Source organism: Camarhynchus parvulus, chromosome 12, assembly GCF_901933205.1.
Source record: "Camarhynchus parvulus chromosome 12, STF_HiC, whole genome shotgun sequence".
Lineage (NCBI taxonomy): Eukaryota > Metazoa > Chordata > Aves > Passeriformes > Thraupidae > Camarhynchus > Camarhynchus parvulus.
This window is the reverse complement of record NC_044582.1, coordinates 4,361,530-4,380,234: the sequence shown is the minus strand read 5'-3', so window position 1 is coordinate 4,380,234 and position 18,705 is coordinate 4,361,530. Positions and strand designations below refer to the sequence as shown.

General features: G+C 46.0%; 1 protein-coding gene across 2 annotated transcripts in view; it reads right to left on the bottom strand.

The window, feature by feature from the left end:
• The window catches only part of CACNA2D2 (calcium voltage-gated channel auxiliary subunit alpha2delta 2), a 209,397-nt gene extending 191,135 nt beyond the window's left edge, over positions 1-18,262 (bottom strand). For both annotated transcript variants that reach the window (XM_030956631.1, XM_030956632.1), the window contains exon 1: positions 17,958-18,262. The gene's annotated coding sequence lies outside the window, so the exon portion shown is untranslated. The remainder of the gene's footprint in view (positions 1-17,957) is intronic.
• Positions 18,263-18,705: the final 443 nt, after the last annotated feature.

Genomic DNA, 18,705 nt, shown 5'->3' with positions numbered 1-18,705 from the left:
CCTGCTCAGTGGGAACCTGTGCCTTGCCACTGGTCACAGCAGCCCTTTTTTAGGATTAGGGCATGTTCCATGCTTCAGGTCACCCAAGAAGTTGCAGAGACTTCCATGTTGGTATCTGAGGCTACACTACTGCTCCAGCTGTGTAGCTTCAGAAGAAAATGATAATTGCCTGGAAAGAAAGGAGACAGGCTGTGCTTGGCCCGCATCCTCCCACACTTGTGCACACATCAGATGGCAGCCTGAGAGTCCTGGTCTGCTGTACAGAAACTGGAGACACTCACAGAGAAGCCCCCAGTGCAAGCCATGCGCTGCCAGCCTTTGGCCAGCACCAGGGACGTGCCACAGCAGCTCAGCCCAAGGTCACTCTGTCCCTTGGTGGCTCTGGGTACATGGGACAGACCCCTCATGGGCTGCAGTGACACCTCCTCATGGCTAACCTAGGGGTGGGCAAGGCAGTCTCACAAACCACTAATGAGTATAAGCCTCATTGCAAGGCACCTCTCACAAAAGCACTGGGAAGAGAAAACAAAGAGGAAAGAAAATTAGTTTTCTGCTTGAGGACATTTTTTCCTTAAAAGAAGCCTTAGGAGAGTGCTTGTTTGGCTGTGAACAGAAGAGGATGTTAGAAAAAAAATAAAACAGGAGAATTGGTCCTTTTCTTTTGCTGCCTTCCTGGCCCCAAAAATAAGAGAGAGTCACAGAAACACAAAAGCACAAGAGGAGAAACTACTTGCTAAGTGGATCTACTGCCCCAAAGCTTATTGGGTTCTACAGAGTGTGTTCTGAACAAGTGCCTACACTTCACACAGCGTGTTCAGCCAAGAATGCTTCACCCTGATTCATATGCTTTGGTTCAGTGCCCAAATATTGCTATTTAATAAGGTTATTAATTACTGTGTTGTCTAATTTTTGCTGTGCAGGAACTTCTTATAATTGGCTTATTCCTTCAAGATGCTTAATCCTTTAACTATAATAGCCTGTGTCAGTGCACACACATGCATGTGTGTGTGTGCAGGATATGCCCCCTCTGAGCTCTCTTACATACCTAGGCTGTAAAAAACCCACGTGAGAAAATATTTACCCATCAAAGAAAAACAAGTTGCCTTTTTATTTTCCCCTGAAGATACAACTTTGAGAGAACACCTGTTTCCTTCCAAATAACTTACTGACCGTGCTTCCAGACATTATCAAGCCTCCCACATTGTCATTTTATGACTGTGTTTTAATTTAAAGTATGTGCCCAGGTGTTTATATAAAGGAAGGGTGGGAAAAAATTGCCTTCTGGACTAGTCTTTTCTTAATATTTATCAAGACATTATTCACCTCTACCATCTGGTCTTCTCTGCAATAAGAAAGCATCTTTGACATTATTATAGGGAGGAAGGACAGGACAAATGAGTATTAGAACTATATCCTAAAGAAAAATCTTTTAAGAGTCAGGAAAGGGATAGTCTGTCTACATGCACCTCTTTCATTACATTCTTTTGTTCTCCTTAATTCAAAGACTAACTTTCTGGATCTGTTTCTGTGTCCTATCCTCTGCTTATTTTTTCAATTTTTTGCAGCAAGGTATGTCTTGCAAAAAATTGCACCTAAAAACCCCCAAGTGACAAACTCCCTACCAGATCCATCTTGGATTAAATTATAACAAAAAGGGTAACTGTGGAGTTTTCTCAACCTGCAGCATAGATAAAGCTGAGTGAGGAGAAAATAAGTCTGAGGGGAAAATTACACCAAAAAAATTGTGTTTCATTAACAGCTCTTGAGCACGAATATTTCTGTAGGTATCTGTGAGAAAACCAACAGTAACCACCAACTTGTCACCAGTGACATTTAGGACAATAGGAAAATTGTTCCTTAAATATGATTTCTCTATCAAAAACCAGAAGCATTACCCATTCAATGTCTAACTCCACCTGAGAACAGAACAGGCAGTAGCTGTTCAGTCACAGATATGCAGGATGGCAGGGGTTTCAGGAACTCCTCTTCCACCACTTTCTTGCACTAAGACATCTAAATACCTGAGCCCTCTGCATGAAGTGTTCTCTAATCTGTTCTTTAAATTCTCTGCTGAAGGTGAACCCAACATCCCCACAGTACCTCTTCCCAGTTCCATTTTGCAGCACATGGTAAAAAAGTTCCCTTTTTATTCACACTAAATCTCAATTTCCTCTTTCCATATATCCCACCTACAGCTGACACTGAAAAAAATCTTACAACAAGCTCCTAAGAACTGGAAGATCATGATTCTGTTGCATCCTTTAGAGTAGTAAAATAAATAGAAAGGGAAACTCAGCTTTTCACAGCTTTCTCTATTTTGCACTGTTTTCTAAAACATTCATTCTTTTCATTGCCCTTCTCTGGATTCTCTACAGTGTGCCTATATCTCCAAAGGCTCATGCCAAAAAGTGAGGTCAGGTACTCCAACAGAAGCCAAACCCAGTGCTGTATGAGGAAGAAGACATCACCTCCCCAGTCTTGTCCAAGAACCTACTGAACACTGAAGAATAAATGTGCCCTTCTGCTATGACAGCACTTGGCTGACTCAAAGTGATCCACAACAACTCTCGAGATCTTTTTTGCCACGCTGCTACCCAGACGGGTGTTCTTTATTCTGTATTTGTACATTTCATTTCTCCCTCATAAGTGCAGTACTTTGCATTTGTTTTCACTGAATTTCATTTTGCTGATATCCAGCTCGCCGTTCAATTTTTCTAGATCATTTTGAATTCTGGTAATGCCTTTCAAAGTACATCCAACCCCTCCTAGCTCAGTGTCACCTGCAAATTTTATAAGCATATTTCTTATTCCATTGCTTAAGTTATTAATGAAACTATTGAATAAAAGCAGGTCCAGGGCAGATCCCTGCAGGACCCCACTTGAAATGCCCTCCCAGTATGACAAAGAGCCACAATAACTATTCTTTGAGAGCTGTGTGTCCAATCAAAATATCTTGAATTTCAAACTTTACAAAAAGCTGATTTGGAGTATTTGATATGCAAAGGAGCTGGAGGCCAAAGGATAATGCAGTGAATAATTTAAAGCCTAGGAGTAGATTTGAGGAAAATCTCAGTCTGTTGGTGGATGATTTGCCCACAGACAGAGGAAGAAGAAGCCACTGAATGTGTGAGCTGGTACATTTGCTTGGCAGTGTTGGGAAAGGCCCCACACAGGCACCAATTTCTTCTGACCAAACGTGCACAACCTCTCACTGATACAGCAATGAAAAGTAAAAATGGCAAAGCAAGCACAGCAGGTATTTTTTGCAGACCACAGGGTAGAGGATAGCTCTTTGCCAAAAGGCCTTTCCAGCCTTGAACCCAGTACCCAACTCCAGGACCATAACAAACAAAATAAGCCAAAGGCAATGGCTGTCAGCACTGGAGCAACACTGGTGACACCAGCAGTATCCTACCCACAAGTAACTGGTTTTTTTCAGAGCCAAACTAACACAATGCCTTAGCCTCCCTGCTTTTTTGAAAACTCTGCTCTCAGTTTACATCTGGGAACTCTGTTTCCATGGCACACTTGCTGATGTGCATCAGGAGCAAGAGCAGCCCATGGCTTCTTTGCACCATCTTTGCACTCTCGTCGCACAGGATTAGAACTGGGCTCCTTATCTCAAAGCCTGTCACAAATCGAGACTTGAAACACAATGAATTAATAAATAAGTGAATAGGTGTCAGTTTTATGGAGCACACTACCAGCATAAATTTCACCCAAAGCAGCCACTTGTCATTTTCAGCACCCCTTGAGACCCCAATGGCTGATAACTCTTGCACGTCACTTTGCAACCCATTATCCAGATGAAGTTTTATGATAAAACCTCCCTCCTCTCTGCCTCCTGTTTTACAGATGCCATCTGAGTGGAGGCTGAAGAGATCCCATCCCCCACAGCAAAGATAAGGTTACAGAGGGTAGGTCTTAGTAAGGATTTTGCAAGATGCATGAATTATTAAAGTCCTTTATGATATAATGACAGACATATCAGGTTATTTGTTTATTCTGTGTATAATTCATGACTCTCTTGGGAACTTGACAGAAGTAAGATCGCTTGTTGCATCTTCTTGTTCATTCCAGTAAATCCTCATCACCAGATGGAAGGCTGAGCCACCCCTGAAGACAAAACAGCCACAACTTACAGGACCTGTACCTGGGGCTGGAGATGGGAGAGCTTTGTACTCAGCCTGGAGACACAGTGAAGCTGTCATTGAGTATGTCAGGCTGGATGGCTGGAAGATGACAGTCTGGGCTGTGCTTCTCTATCATGCCATCAGAACACTGCCCTCTAAAGCACATGCAAACAACTTTATGATTACATGCTTTGAGTTGCCCTGTGCTCCTCCATCACTGCTGAGCAATAGTAGGACCATCCAAGCTGATGCAGGCTTTTATAAGACTTCAGGATAGTTCACAACCACCCCTTCCTGGCTACTCAAATAGTGTGATACTGGACAAAGCAAACAATTCCCCTTGTTTGGGTCATTTTTGGAGAGTCTGGTCAAGATACTGGGCAAAGCATGATAAAGAGGTGCCACATCTTGATGGCTGGAACTGAGTTTTGAATACATACATTGTAGTAATTCCTCAATTACTAAGTGCTTCTCAAAGGGTGAGGAAGGTGTGATGCTGCAACAGGAAAACAGGAAATGAAGGATTGACTGGAGTCCCTGGCAAGAAAGAGCTTCCCAACACTCAAGACTCTCCACCTGGTGATGTTTCTACTGCCAGGAAGAGTCAAGTCAACTCATGGAGAGTTGCAGCAAAACAAAGGTGGCCAAACTGCCAACAGCACAATGTAAACTCTTACCAGACACTTGACACTAGAGGACTGCTTTCAGCATCCACCCTTGCCTATGGCAGATTTCAGCTAATCAGAAACAAACTTGGCACAAATGATCAATCTGATCACTTAAAGACAAGGAAGGAGTTTGGTGGAGGACTACTGACTAGTCAGAACTCTGCTGAATTTGTGTCAACAGCTTCCCTTCTTACCAAGAAAAGATGTCATTAAACTCTGCCACAAAGACCTCCTGCTACCAGAAGCTATTTAGGAGCATCCATTGTCATTGCTTCAGCCTCAAACCATGTCAGTCCAAGTCTCCTGGGGTTTTTGGAGTAGCCTCTCACAGCACCATATGTAACATTCTGCAGGGGTTTCTGGGCATCACTGTCACTCCATGTCTATCTAGTTAAACCCCCCACCTTAAACAAGCCCTCTCCACACCATCCCCCTACCTGAGAGTTCCTGGCTCCTAAGAGAGCAATGTAATCATTGTTATTATAAAGCACTTAGCGATGCTCGTTTATTGCATCTCTCACCAGCCAAACACCCAGAACCCTGTTATTTCAAATGCAGTTGCCTTCATTTGCAGAAGCTCTTCATTGTATTAGTCCCTTTCAGAAATAAAAGAAAAAAGGGGTGGGGGTGGAGAGCATTAAAAAAAATAAATAGCAGTTTACTGCATTTTATACCATTACCTCACTACTTTGTGAGACACATCTAAAAGCTCTTTGTAAGACCTTTCCTGCTGTAAGGTGGCATCCAGACAAGCTCTGAAGCAGACAGAGTGGAAGCATGAAGCCCAGTTCAGTTTTGTCCCAGTACTGCTGCATCACCCAGAGCATAACAGCAACAGGGATGAAGCTGCCAGCTTTCACAGGGCACCTCCTCTCTCCTTCTCCCCGTCCAGCTGGGACAAAGACTGCTCCCTCCACAGGGAAAAACATCTACAGATCACTCTCAAAAGTAATCCAAGTCTGTTCCTCTGAAAAGGATGCAAATCTGTATATATGGAGGTGCCTGAACCACACTGGGAATACGCAGAAGGTGCTAAAGGATTTGCTGTACATGGACAGGATGCTGATCTGTCAGGCTCAGTTTGCCCATCTCCAGCCACAGCCAGCTTTTCACACTGAAAACAATTCACCTCCTGTCCTGGAGGACCCCATAAAAGGAAGATCAACAGTAAATGTCAAATCCTTCTAATATGTCCAACAATAATATCTTCCATCTTTTTCAGGAGGGGAGAATGGAGCTACAAAGGCAAAGCAGTAGTCTCAAACCCAGACAGACTTTTGGGAGCAGAGTCAAAACTACAACTCAGCCTCCTGATGCTAACTTTGATGTCTGCCCTTGGAAGACAGCACTAGAACACCAAAACAAGAAACTCACACACCTGTGGGTACCCCAGAGCAGGTTTGCCCCAAGCCCTCACACACAATATGCTCACATGTAACTCGAATTGAGGATTATGCAATAATTCTCTTTTCTTCTTTTCTACACAAGCATCAACATTAGACTCAAAAACTCCTGACATCCCAACACCCCATGAATAGAATGTTGTGGACACTTTTCTGTAAGAGAGAAAAATCCCAGTCTCTAACATGGTCCTCTCAATGGGGCCCGTGACATCACCAGCCCCTTTCTGTTCAGAATAATGACTTCTTCCACACACCAAGAGATTTGAAATTACCTGTGAAATATATTTCCCTAGGCACAGGCTCAAGAAGCATGTAAATTACCCAGCTTAATGGCCTCCAGAATTTCTCTCCAAGACACATATAGAGAGCAGGAAATGTTCAGATGATATCTCAGGTACTGTCCAAGGGGTTAAATGTCCAAGGGATGGTCAGGAGGTACAGCCCTACAGCTTGCCCAGTAACTGGTCCCACTGGTGAGCACTTGCCACAAGGAGGCAATAAGCATAAGATCCAATTCTAAATGAGTGCCTCATCAGCACAAAAATATAATTTTAAAGAGAGCATTTATTGGGAAAGGTGCCTATCCATAATTTACATGGTACAAAGAGCCAACATAAGGCTTATGCATTAGAAGGCACCCATTTAATTTGGAGAAGTCCAGTGCTGAGCACTCAGCAGCAAAGCCTCTTGCCCTCTGACTGCACAGAGAACAGCACTGCCCAAGCTTTGATGTTCAGGCATTTGCCAGAGAACAGTGTCCTTCAGAGAAGCTTTTCATCCACAAGGACAGTTCCCATCCTCCCAACAGCAAAGAAAGGGACAGATACTTTCCCTGGAGTCCAAATCCTCCTGCCCCTGTTTTCTGTTCTTGCATCTCAATCTGATGTCTTGTTAGTACATAGTAGAACAAACGTTTATCCCACAACTAAGAGCATGGATTCATTTAAAGGAACAGAGGAGGAGGAGTTCTGTGATCTGGTTGCATTTTCTACTCCACCACTGACGTACTGAAGTCTCTGAAGCCTTCATTTCAGCAGCAAAAGGAGCAATAGGGAAGTACAAGTGCTCACAACAAGGAGGGGAAGATGGAGAGCAGGACAAGATGCCCACAGTGCAATGGGGAGGGGATGGGAGGGGGAACAGTCCCAAGGGCATCATGAAAGAATTATCTGTCTCCCCAGGGAACAGGCCTGAGGCACACATGCTCTGCTCCTGATGCTTGCCAAGAATGACAGGTTGGTCACCTTTTAACACACAGTGGACAGAAAGTAGGGCAGAAGGTCAACTGGGGATAAGAAAACACCTGGAAGATAGGCCTGGCAATTGAAAAATGGGCCACACTGCTCAGTGTAAACCTCCTCAGAGCAAAGGTGTAAGACAAGGTCCTTGCTGAGACACTTTTAAAGTGAGAACCTGCCCTCATTCTTGGGCACAACCATCTTGCTAACCCACATACTGCCAGAAGCTGTGGTATCACAGCAAGATTAACACAGAAGCAATTTTAACAAACAGCAATTTCCAAGCTAATTTCCTCACTCACAAGCGTGCCACTGAGGGCTGAAGTCCGTCTGGACCTCTCAGAGCTATCTGTGCTCAGGATTAACTATACATCACTGCCAGTAATGCAAGCACTCTGCTACTCAGAAACTATTAGAAGATAAATATTAAACCTCAATATCATAGCAGTAGAAAAAAAAATGAGGAGGAATGTCATTGTAATAAATACTGTAACCAAGCCAAATGAGGAAGCAAGGTTAGTTTCATGTGGAAAATGAGACACAAAAAATAGAATATACTTGGAATAGTCCTCGCTTTGCTCATGGGATCTGGACTTCTGTGCAATGAATATCACAAACTTCAGAGCAGTTCAACAAACTGTGATTCAGGACTGCAGGTTGGCAGTTGCAGGATGAAACAGGGCTCTGGCCACCAATTCCACCCAGCCCTGAAGCACCAGGCCTTGTACATGAATCCTTCATCAAACATAGATTGTTACATGGAGAAACTTCAGGTCCACCATTACTTGTGGCCCCAGCACAGGCCTCAGGTAATGCAGCTGGAGCATCTCACCTGCAGCCCAGGCAGGTCCCATTTCACCACACTGCAATCATTCTGATATTCCTCCATAAGAAGGACAGGTACATTTACAACACCTTTCCTTTCTGCAGCTGTTTGGTTTTCTCTGAAAGCAGCTTCATGTACAAGAGCCCTCATGTTACCCAGTGAGATCTGAGAACAACAGGAATGGTACAAACACAGCAATAAGTAGATTTAATTAAGAATGGAAGTCAAGTATTATGCCAGCTACCATAAAAACACTGTATTTTTTTTTCCTGGCAACCTGCACTTCCACCAGCCAGCTGTGACTCCAGAGAACAGGATGGGGTCTGGCAGCCACTTCCCAATGGTAAGGTAACTGGCCATGCCCTCAGCTGCCTGAGTCCCCAAATAAGTGACATTTATTAAAAGGCCCTTGTGAAATAAAAAGGGCAAGGCTGCTTTCAGCACACATAATCACATTCATAAACTGCACAAACCAGCAGTGCTTTCAGCACAAGGATTCACTTGGAATGGCATCAAGAGGAGAAGGGCAGAAAAAGAAGATTCCCACACAGCAGTGTTGCCACAGGCAGTGCTCCATGCAGAGCACCAGCTTTGGGATACATCCTCACCTCTGGCTTGGTAACACTGCCTGCTCCAGGAAACACAGCCCAGTGAGGCTGGCATGAAAAGGGGCAAGAGGGAAAAGGTAAGGGCAAGCCCAGGAGCAACAGTGCTAAGTGAGGCCTCATGTCAAAATGTGTCTGTCAGAGCCCTTTCATACCCAGCTGCTCTGTCCTCATGTCTGGGCAGGGAGCACAGGGAAGTAGGGGGAAAGTGAGGGTGTAAATTCACCTGTGGAAGGAGCCACTTGGCATGAAAAAGAGCCCCAAGCACCTAGCAGACAGCTGAGGTGAGACAGAGCTGGTTAGATTTTTCTCTACAGTAAAGACTAGATCACAAGAAATAAACATAGCAAGGAGCAAGGGACACAGAAGGGTTCCATTTAGCCTTAAGATGATGGGTAAAAAGGTGGTATTGATGTCAGAAATGCCAACACAACATTTTTGCTGCTGGGTCAAACAGGCGAGCAGGTGCTAAATGGGGTTACTTGGAAACTGAGACCAAAGCATCAGCAGACAGGAGATGTGTTAGCTGCATTTCTTTTCTCCACCTCACCATAAAAATCCTACCAGAAGCAACCACAAGCGCCACCATATTTAAAAGTTAAAAGACAAAGGCCTGAAAATTATCCTGGGCATAATCCCACAAGCATCATTACATCAGGGATGAATTTGTCCCAGTATCTTTAAAATTTTCTTGACAATTCTCAGCTTTTAAACCTACACAGCAGAGTACAGCACGCAAGACTTGACAACAGCAATTTTTTCTGCATTGTAACAAGCCTAACATCAGGAATGGCTCAATCAGAAATCCCACAGCACACAGCCAAGGGGGGGCATGAGAGCATCCCTATGCACAGAGAAGGTCCCTTTTGGTCTTTGCTCTTTGAAGTGCTGTTATTCTGTAGGAGGCAAAATAATGTCATCAGTTTGGTCACTGATCAACAATTATTAAGACTTTCCAGCCAATAAAAACAGAATAAATAAAAATAAGAACTGCATGAAGAGAAAAATATTGATTTTTTTTTTTGTTCATACTCATGTAATTTACCCTCCTTCTCAGAGCAGGCAGGGGAGGAGGGGAAAGCAGAGGAGTGCCCAGGAAGCTTTGACGCATGCCTAGCTCACTGTCCTGAAACCCTTTTCAGCTTGCTGGCCTTGAATAATTAAATGCTTTTACTTCCACCCTTTTCTTCCCCTGGTGTGCATGACACACTGCTGCAGAAAGTTAACTTTCACCTGGGCAAGGGGCATCCCTCTCCCTGCAGAGGTACTGAAAGCACAAGAGCCTACACAATACTTCCCACACACACTGATCCCAAGAATGTGACACTACAGTGAACACTTAGCAGAGACCTCTAATTTACAGGACTACCTCAGACATGAGGAAATGGCACTTCAGCTCCTTCTGGGTCTACTGAGTTTGTTATGGAGCAATAAAAGACGTTCAACCACTCTCAGCCCAGAATCTGACTCAATCTGCAACACCTGATAAAGTTGAACATTAGGTGCTTTGCTTGGCTTAAATCTGTCTCTATTTTGGTGTTCATGTTACAGCTGCCAAAAATCTGCCTGTAAAACCCACTATACATTAGAAATGCAAACAAAGCACCTCCCTGTTTCACACGGTACAGAAAGTGTTTATTAGCCACAATAGAGAGATGAAAATTAATAGATGCAAGAATTCAAATACAAGAATATCTCTGGTTCAACAGAAATTACAGAGAGCTTTATATATTTCTTTATATATATTTCTGAAGGGTAAGTAGCTTATACAAGGTTAGTTCTAAAAATTATTTAGATATATGTCCCTTGTTTTGCTGTTTGGAGAATGAGTATGAACTCAGACTTTAGATATGGGATTCTTCTGGACTGCAGACTATTAAGTGCCCACTGGAGAAGAAACAGAGCCTGATAGCAAATTGGCAGCTTGTGACAAAAGTTGCAGAACCCAGCTCTGTTATGAATTGAGAGGCATTGGTATTTATAAGGAGAATCATATCCTCATTTGTCACTTCAGTGGAGATGGGTACAATACTTTCCCAACTCTTTCCCAATTTGACCGTTTAAGAGCTGACTTTGTGCTTGCAAGGCCAAGAGGCTCAGAAGCCCAAAGGCAAGGGGCAGGCTCTATGTACCAACAAATCAAGTGCACAGTGGCAGCCACACCATGAACCTGTGCTGCAGCACAAACTTTTAGCACTGAAATGGTGTTGCAGCAGGGATTGCAGCAAGCCCACGCGCTGCTGCCAGGACTCCGACTGTTACTGCCCTCACTCTCTGTGTTAGACAACACTGACTCAGTGCTCCTGTGGACACGCATGTTCCAGGTTATCCTGAGCAAACCTCTCTGGTCAACAGCCACGTGCTCTGCACTCTTCCAAGCCTCTCAGCTGCTGAATGCCACACAGAAAAGCCTGGCCAGCTCTGGCTTGAGTCTTCTTTTACTGGGACTCAGATAAGAAAACCTCACCAAAATGAGTATGTACTTTAACCAAACTACCCCTGCAAACAGCATTTCTACAGACGGGAAGCAGCCAGTACTTTGGTCATGAGATTTTCACCCTGCTCTGTCCTTGTGTCTGTGCTCCCCATCCTTTCCACCTCCCACCCTTCCCTGAAGCATAGGCTGCTTTCTAACACTATACGGATTTTTGCTCCAATGCACAGCATGATCTAACTAATTCGCACTTCATTGCTCTGCACACCTCATCATTTGCACATGAAAACAGCAGTCTCTCTATATCCCTCCACTTGCTGCCTATTTCTTCCTCCTCCTCCTCCTCCATCCCCCACCTCCTGTACCTCCTCAGAACAACTCCACTACGGAAGCTGCAGTGAAGAGGCTCACATTACCAGGACTCCATTGCTTTTACAAAATTTACTAGTGTGCTGTGAAACCTCATAAATAATTCAAGATAGACAACCTTTGTCAGGTAAATGAACGTGTCTTTGTACTGCATCACTCCGGGTTTTCTATCACAGTGATACTCACTGTAGGCACAACCCATATTGATTCAGGAATTCCCCAAGCGTCACTGTGGGAAAGGGTAGAACAGTTTTCACACCAGCAGAAGCCAAGGATACCCAAAGTCTATCCAGGGCTTCAGGGGACTCAGAACAGAAACCCACTAGTGCAGACATAGCTCCAGCCTAGTCTGTGCAAAGCACAGCTCCATCCCCATTCTTCAAGGACAATGAAAGAAGGAACAAGGTCGAGGGAGGCAAGAGACGTTCTTATTATAGAACTCCTTTTCATTGCAAGAACTTCAGGGATTCTGACATACACCAGAGCTAAAAATCATGTTGCATCCTGTATTTATTGCGTTTAACTCTACACACAATCAGTGGCTGCACAAAGAGATAGGCAAACTCAACTGCTGCTTTGACAACTGTGCCCAAGGCTTTACCATCATTATTGACCTAGATGGTTTATATGGCATTTAGCACCCAATCTGATTGCTGTCAGCAATTATCTCCTCCGGAGTTCTCAGTCCCAACTAGACGTGCGGGAGGAGAATTGATCCCTGAAAGGCAGTCTCACACAGCCTTGGGAGCAGCTGTGCTGCACAACAGCTCCTGCCCTGTCCCCCACCAGACTGAGCAGCAGCTTCCGAGGAGGTGGCACAGTAGCCTAATCACAAGCAAGGATAACGACCTTGTGATGAGTTAATGAATAGATACAGAAAGCACAGACTGTGCACCCTTTGTCTGGCCTGACTGCGTTCAGATCCTTGTGTCTCTCGCCCTGCAGCCCTTTCACCCGTAACAAGCTCATCTGGTTAAATATCCCCATCACTCACACATCAGTCAATTCGAGAAACAAGATGCTTTACAGAGGATGAATGAATCCTTTGGTTTGCATAAACACCTTTTAGTTCTCATTGCATTTATGACCAAAAGATAATGGCTGAGACAGAATGGGAAGGGTTGTAGGAAAACTGTCAAAGTAATGAAGGAAATCTACATGCGTTCTGCAAAAGATCAAATAATTCAACCTAAAGAAAACTATGTCAATATCTTGTTGACAGAAACTGACTCTCCAGTAACAACAATTTGTACAACCCCATTCCCCATGCAACCCAGCAATAATAAACTCGAGGATGAAGGCTAGATTACAGGAACTGCTCTAAAACAACAAACTACTACCAACACCCCAGAGAGGAAAAATAATTTTGCTAACAAAACACATTTTGCTTTCAAGAGGCTCCTAGAAAAGTAAATATTGAAGCATTCAGTTCCCCTCCTTTCTTACTGAATATTTCACTCAAGTATGTTGCTTGGTAATGACTTTTGCTTTTATTTCATCTCACTTGAGTATTTCACTGGGTGAAAACAGCATTGTCTGACTGGTACAGCGTGTGCACGTGTTCCATGTTGCAGAGTGCAGATGCCCCAGCATGCCAGCCCTCGAGAGCCATTCTGATGGCTTTTGAAGCCAAACACCAGGCAGCTCGTTCAGGGATAAACGTTCAGGTTCCCATTCAGACCCTCCCTAACCACCTTCAGCTTTTCAGGGACTGCTGCACACACACACACAGCTTCTTTACAACAAAGCTGCTGAACTCCGCCTGTCAAACACCAAGCAGGAGCCCATTTCTACCCTCAGGTCCATGTGCAGGAGCTTTATTGATTTCAGTGGGAACCCACACACTTTCTCAAGAGATTTTCAATTAACAATTTCTCAATGTATACAGTTGAAAAACTCAAACTCCTGAAACCACAATCTTGAAGGGGATGAATGCAGGCAGGTTACAGCGTTGAGGTGTCACAGGCAGGAAAGCAGCAAAGCTCTGCTCTTTCTCTATGTGAGAACTGAGAAGGAAGCACTCAGAAATGGTAACAGGAATGGATAAATTTGTTTTTAAATAGCAAGAAATATTGCAAATGGCTTTTAAAAAACATTTGCTCCTCTTTGTGAGGCTCTTCTTTTACCTCTGGGAAGTTCAGGGTGCCTCCACACACCTCAAAAGTGGTTTCTGCCACCAAGCAGAGCCTGCACAGGGCTGTTGCAGGGACACTGGGGATTTGTGCCTCCACTGAGTACAAATTGTCACAGAGGCTGCTCAGCCCTCACAGGAATGGAGGGCCAGGATCTGTCAGTCACTCCTGGTGGTAGATTGCCCTCGCAGGGAGCTGTCTCTCTGCTTAGTGGAGCACAGCAGAAGACAAGCAAGGCCATCTCCCAGCTTCTCTGCTCCTTTCCAGACAAGTTCCAACGCCAAGCATCAAAACCATAATTGGAAGAGATTTTCTGACTGCACAGCAGGTGGTCGGTAGAACAAGAGAAGGAGCTTCCTCTACGTGGCATTCTGCAAACCCTAAAGCATCCCAGTCCTAATAGAGTTATTTATTTCAAGCCCTGCTAGCCCAGATGTGCTATCACTACCAGCATCATTAACCTCATTTGGGGTGAAATGACGAGTACAAATCAAAATCTGCTACAAAGAAGCAACTAATTTGGAAGAGGCAGCCTGAGGCCCACCTTCCAGTGATGATGGGAAAATATTAAGCCTTACTGCTCTGAGCAGGAGTCTTCACTGCTCACTATTTGACAGGAACAGGGGTAACACCTCCAGCTTGCTGCCCAAAACAACTGTCTACATCTGACAAGTGCTAAACCTGTTGGAAAAGCAGGACTGGACCGTGGACACCACACTGGCACTTTCCCCTGCAGACATACCTTTCTCCTCTGCTGCCTGGTCAGAGATGCCCTGCAGAGCAGTGATGAAGCCAAGCAGACATGCAGCAATTCTGCACACACCTGCTTCCTCACAAGAAGCAAATGGCTCTCCACCCTCTAGCAGATGGCAATTTTCTTTCAAGTCCAAGTGACTAAAAGCCTTGCTGGAAAGTGAGGAGGGGATTTGTTCTGTTCCCCACTGGCAGCCACATTCCCCAGCACTCACACGCACGATCTCCACTAACCTGAGACAATGGCAATCCAGGTACAGGACTTCCCTGACTGATCAGGGTTTCAATTATCTCATACCAAACTGCTCAGAAATTCAAGCAGAGGTCGTTACCATGCTGCCACAGGAATCCCTCTGTGTACTATTTAAAAGAAAAATTAACTGCAACCAACAGCCTTCCTTTCCACAGCCATTAATCCCGTTGCCCACACACATGCTCGTTCTTGTACGTGACCATTCCTAAAAGGAACCTTGTCAGTCAGTGGCCATCACCTAACACACCCACCCCAATGGGTTTGTTCCAATCTGGGATTTTGCTTTTTAAATCTCAATGAGAAATTCCCCTTTGGACAACTGGCTGAGCCGAGCTTTCCTTAGCTCAGCATAAGATGATTAAAACCATGCTACCCGGGAGGAGAGAGATAATGTAGAACACCAGCGATTTATCAGGGACAGAACCAAGAATCAACACACTGACAATAATTAATACAATTGTAAACAAAAATAAAAACCAAAAATGTTCTTTATTTTCTTCCTTCCCCCCCTTAGGCAAGATATCCTAATCGTTCACTCTGCTGCTTGCCAGAATGAAACAGTTCTGGGGCTGCTTAAAAAAGCAGCCTCATTTTTGAGAGTCCTCTAGTAAAAGATGACTTCAGTGATTTACAGAGAAAACCTCCAAAGACAAACATGTTTCTAATCAATGCTCTGCATCATTCACAAGGGTGCATTGTCCAAAGTAGGAGAAAATTAGCTGGTAATAGGAAGAATTCAGCAGCACATCTCATCAGCTCAACTTGCTCCCGGTAATTCTGCCCAAAAAATTTAAGTTATATCCAGCCTCTTTAAAATCAAGAAGGGTGCAAAAAGTTAACTACTCGGGGGGAAGAGTCAATTGCAGGGGATTGTTCAAGCCTTGGTGCCGGTCACCATCGCACTCTTTACTCCCATTAAGTATTTCCTTCCCAAGAAACAAATAATCACAGCAGCCCTAGGGCAGAGCTCACCAGGCATTTCAGCCCACAGGTTACAGCATTAACCTACTGCCCAGCAATTGTGCATCATCATCAAATATCCATTCGTCACTCCTCTCTTCTCTGGGTTCACAGAGCAGGTCATGAAGGGAACCAAACAAGGAAGAAGGTATCAGGTCAGGTTGAGGTCTTGCATCCCTTCTGTGTCTCTTCTCCAGATGCAGCCAGACAGCATTGATTCCCACCAGAGGCACACACACACAATTAGTGGCCTCTTCAGGATCATTCCTCTATATTTGTAAGAAATTATGGATCTTTGTCAGCAGCTTCAGTTTTTGCTTCTCTTGCCTCACTCAGTGCAGGATCAGGCCCACTCTGATAAAACCTCAGATAAGAGAGCACAGAGCTAACAAAATCTATTCTAGCAAACCCCTCCAAATTAATTGGAATAAAACTGCTTTGGTTAAAAAGCTGGCATGGTTTATTAGAATAACACAGATCATAGGGTGAGGGAATGCAAGCACATTATTTACAACTTATAAGCCTTTTTATGTCTCTCTCAGTAGAAGAACCTTCTTATAAAACTTTCTGCTGCTAGAAAGAAAACACAGCTTTGACTCACAAACTGGTACCCAAAAGAAATTTATTCTATAAATTGATACTGTGTCCTAAACTTAATAAGCGAATGCAACAACTTGCAATCCATGAAAAGCTGCTGAAATATCAAAAACATCCCACAAACTTGAGCTGTGCTTCATCATGTACAGAACCCCCTTTGCTTCTTTAGGCATTCTCATGGAAGCAGAGATCGTTTGTGGCAGAACAAGGCTGGATCAGGCCATAAGGCTGTGGTACTTGGAGGAGAACTGGCACGTTCCCGTTCCTCTCCTCCCCCTGTAGGTAGACATTTCTCAGGATCTTATTCTGAAGAATTTCTGTATTTACGTGACAGCAAGAAAAGGGAACCTATCGGCTCCCAAAGGTCAAAGATATTTAAAAATATGAACACGTGCCCCAAAAGAATCCAGAAGGAATGTGTCGGAATGGGAAGGATTTCGGAATAAGCACCCATGCCTTTGGTGAAGGCAGATATTAGCACGGTAAGCTACAGCTCTCCCAAATAAACAACACTGTTTCTTCTGCCGATAAGCCTTCTTTTCAGAAGGCCTGACTACATGCTTGCAAAAATGTACTTTGAGATCAAAGACACTAATCTAAAAGGCTTTCAAAACTACTTCCTATGACATATATATATATGAAATGTATTTATGTTCTTAAGCAAATCACAAATGACAAGACAACTGTGACATAAAGCAGTGCACATCCACTGGGGCAGCACGAAGTTAAGGGCAACACTGCTATTATTAACTCTATGTCATTGAAATCTTTCCCCCACCTTCAGAAATGCAGACTGTAAGGACACGGTGTCAACCTTTGCTTTGAATCGTCTGGATTTTTTTCAGTTTTGTGTCAACAAACCTCAGCAATTCATAACGGAGATGACAGCCTCTTAAAATACATCATAGCAAGGTTTCCCGAGGATGTGTGGAGAGGGACAGGTTTAGGGTTACCACAGTAGGCAAGAGAGCCATCCCTGTTAGAAAATATTCCCAAACATTAACTTCTAAAGCAATTTCTTCTTCAAAAAAATCTATTTATATCCTTCCTGCAGCGACTCTCCAGTCCCCCACCCCCTCACCCAAACGAGCTGCTTTCCGACTCTCCTTCAGTAGATTACAGTCAATTTTAGTCGCTCCAGAGGGAGGGAGAGGAAGACCCGCCAGCTCGGATAGCCTGTGGAACTATCCAGCTATTATTAGTTTATGCTCAAACTCCGGTGTGCACGGCCGGTTGTGGGTACCATATTGTGTGCTTGAAACGAGGATGGGGGGGGTTGGAAAATAAGTCCTTTTTGGTCTTTCCCCCCTCTCGCCACATTAAGGCTCCGACAGCCGCCCTGCGGACCGGCACCCGCCGGGGAAGTTTGCGCTTTCCAGCAACTTTGGGTCCGTTCCTCAACCCGCCGCTCCGGCGGGGAGCGGGCAGAGACCCCCGCGCCCGCCCGCATCCAGCGCGGCACCGGCAGCGCCCGCCGCGGCCCCGCCGCCGCCGCTCCCCCGCAGGCCCCGGGGCGGCCCGCGATGCGCCACCGCGCCGGGCCGAGCCGCGGGGCGGGGGGTACCGGCCGGGGCGGCGGCACTTACGTGTGCTGCTGGGGAAGCTGTAGCCGTGGGCGGCGGGGGCGGCGAGGAGCAGCAGCAGGGCCAGGTGGCCGCAGAGGGCCGGGGCGACGGGCGCCGCGCTGCCGGTCGGAGCCGCCATCGCCATGTTTCCATTAACGGCGCGGCGGGGAAGGGGCAGAGGCGGCCCCGCGGGGCGGCTCCCCCGCCGCCACTCGTGCGACGAGCGCGGCAGTCCTCGGCAGGGGGCAGCGCCGCGCCGGCTGCGGGCACCGACCGGCGGCCGCTCGCCCGCTGCCTCTCCGCGGCGGCCGGCACTGAGCGCCCGCCGAGCGCTACTTTCCCTCAAATAGGCGGCCCGGCCCGGCCCAGCCTCCTCCCCGCCCGCTCCCTCCCCTCCCTCCGGCCCCCCGCACCGCCCCGGCCCCCGCCGCCCCGCCGCCGCAGCGCATGCGCCCGGCTCCGCGCCCCCCCGCCGGTCCCGCCGCCCCCGGCTCCGCACCGGGCTGGGGCGCCCCCGGCCGCGCCACCCCGCGCCCCGCCCGGGCTCCGGGCACCCACCCCGCCCCGTCTGCCCCCGCCCCGGGCACTGCCCCGCCGGAGGGTCCCCCCCGCCCCGAGCAACGAGGGACCTCGCGGCTCCTTCCCATCCTCCGCGCGCCTCTGCCACTGCCATTCCTGCCCGGCTACCGCGCTCCCCTTCGGGGCCACCTCCCGCAGGCACGGCAGCATATGGGAATCTCCAGTTATGTTTAATATAATAATAATAGCA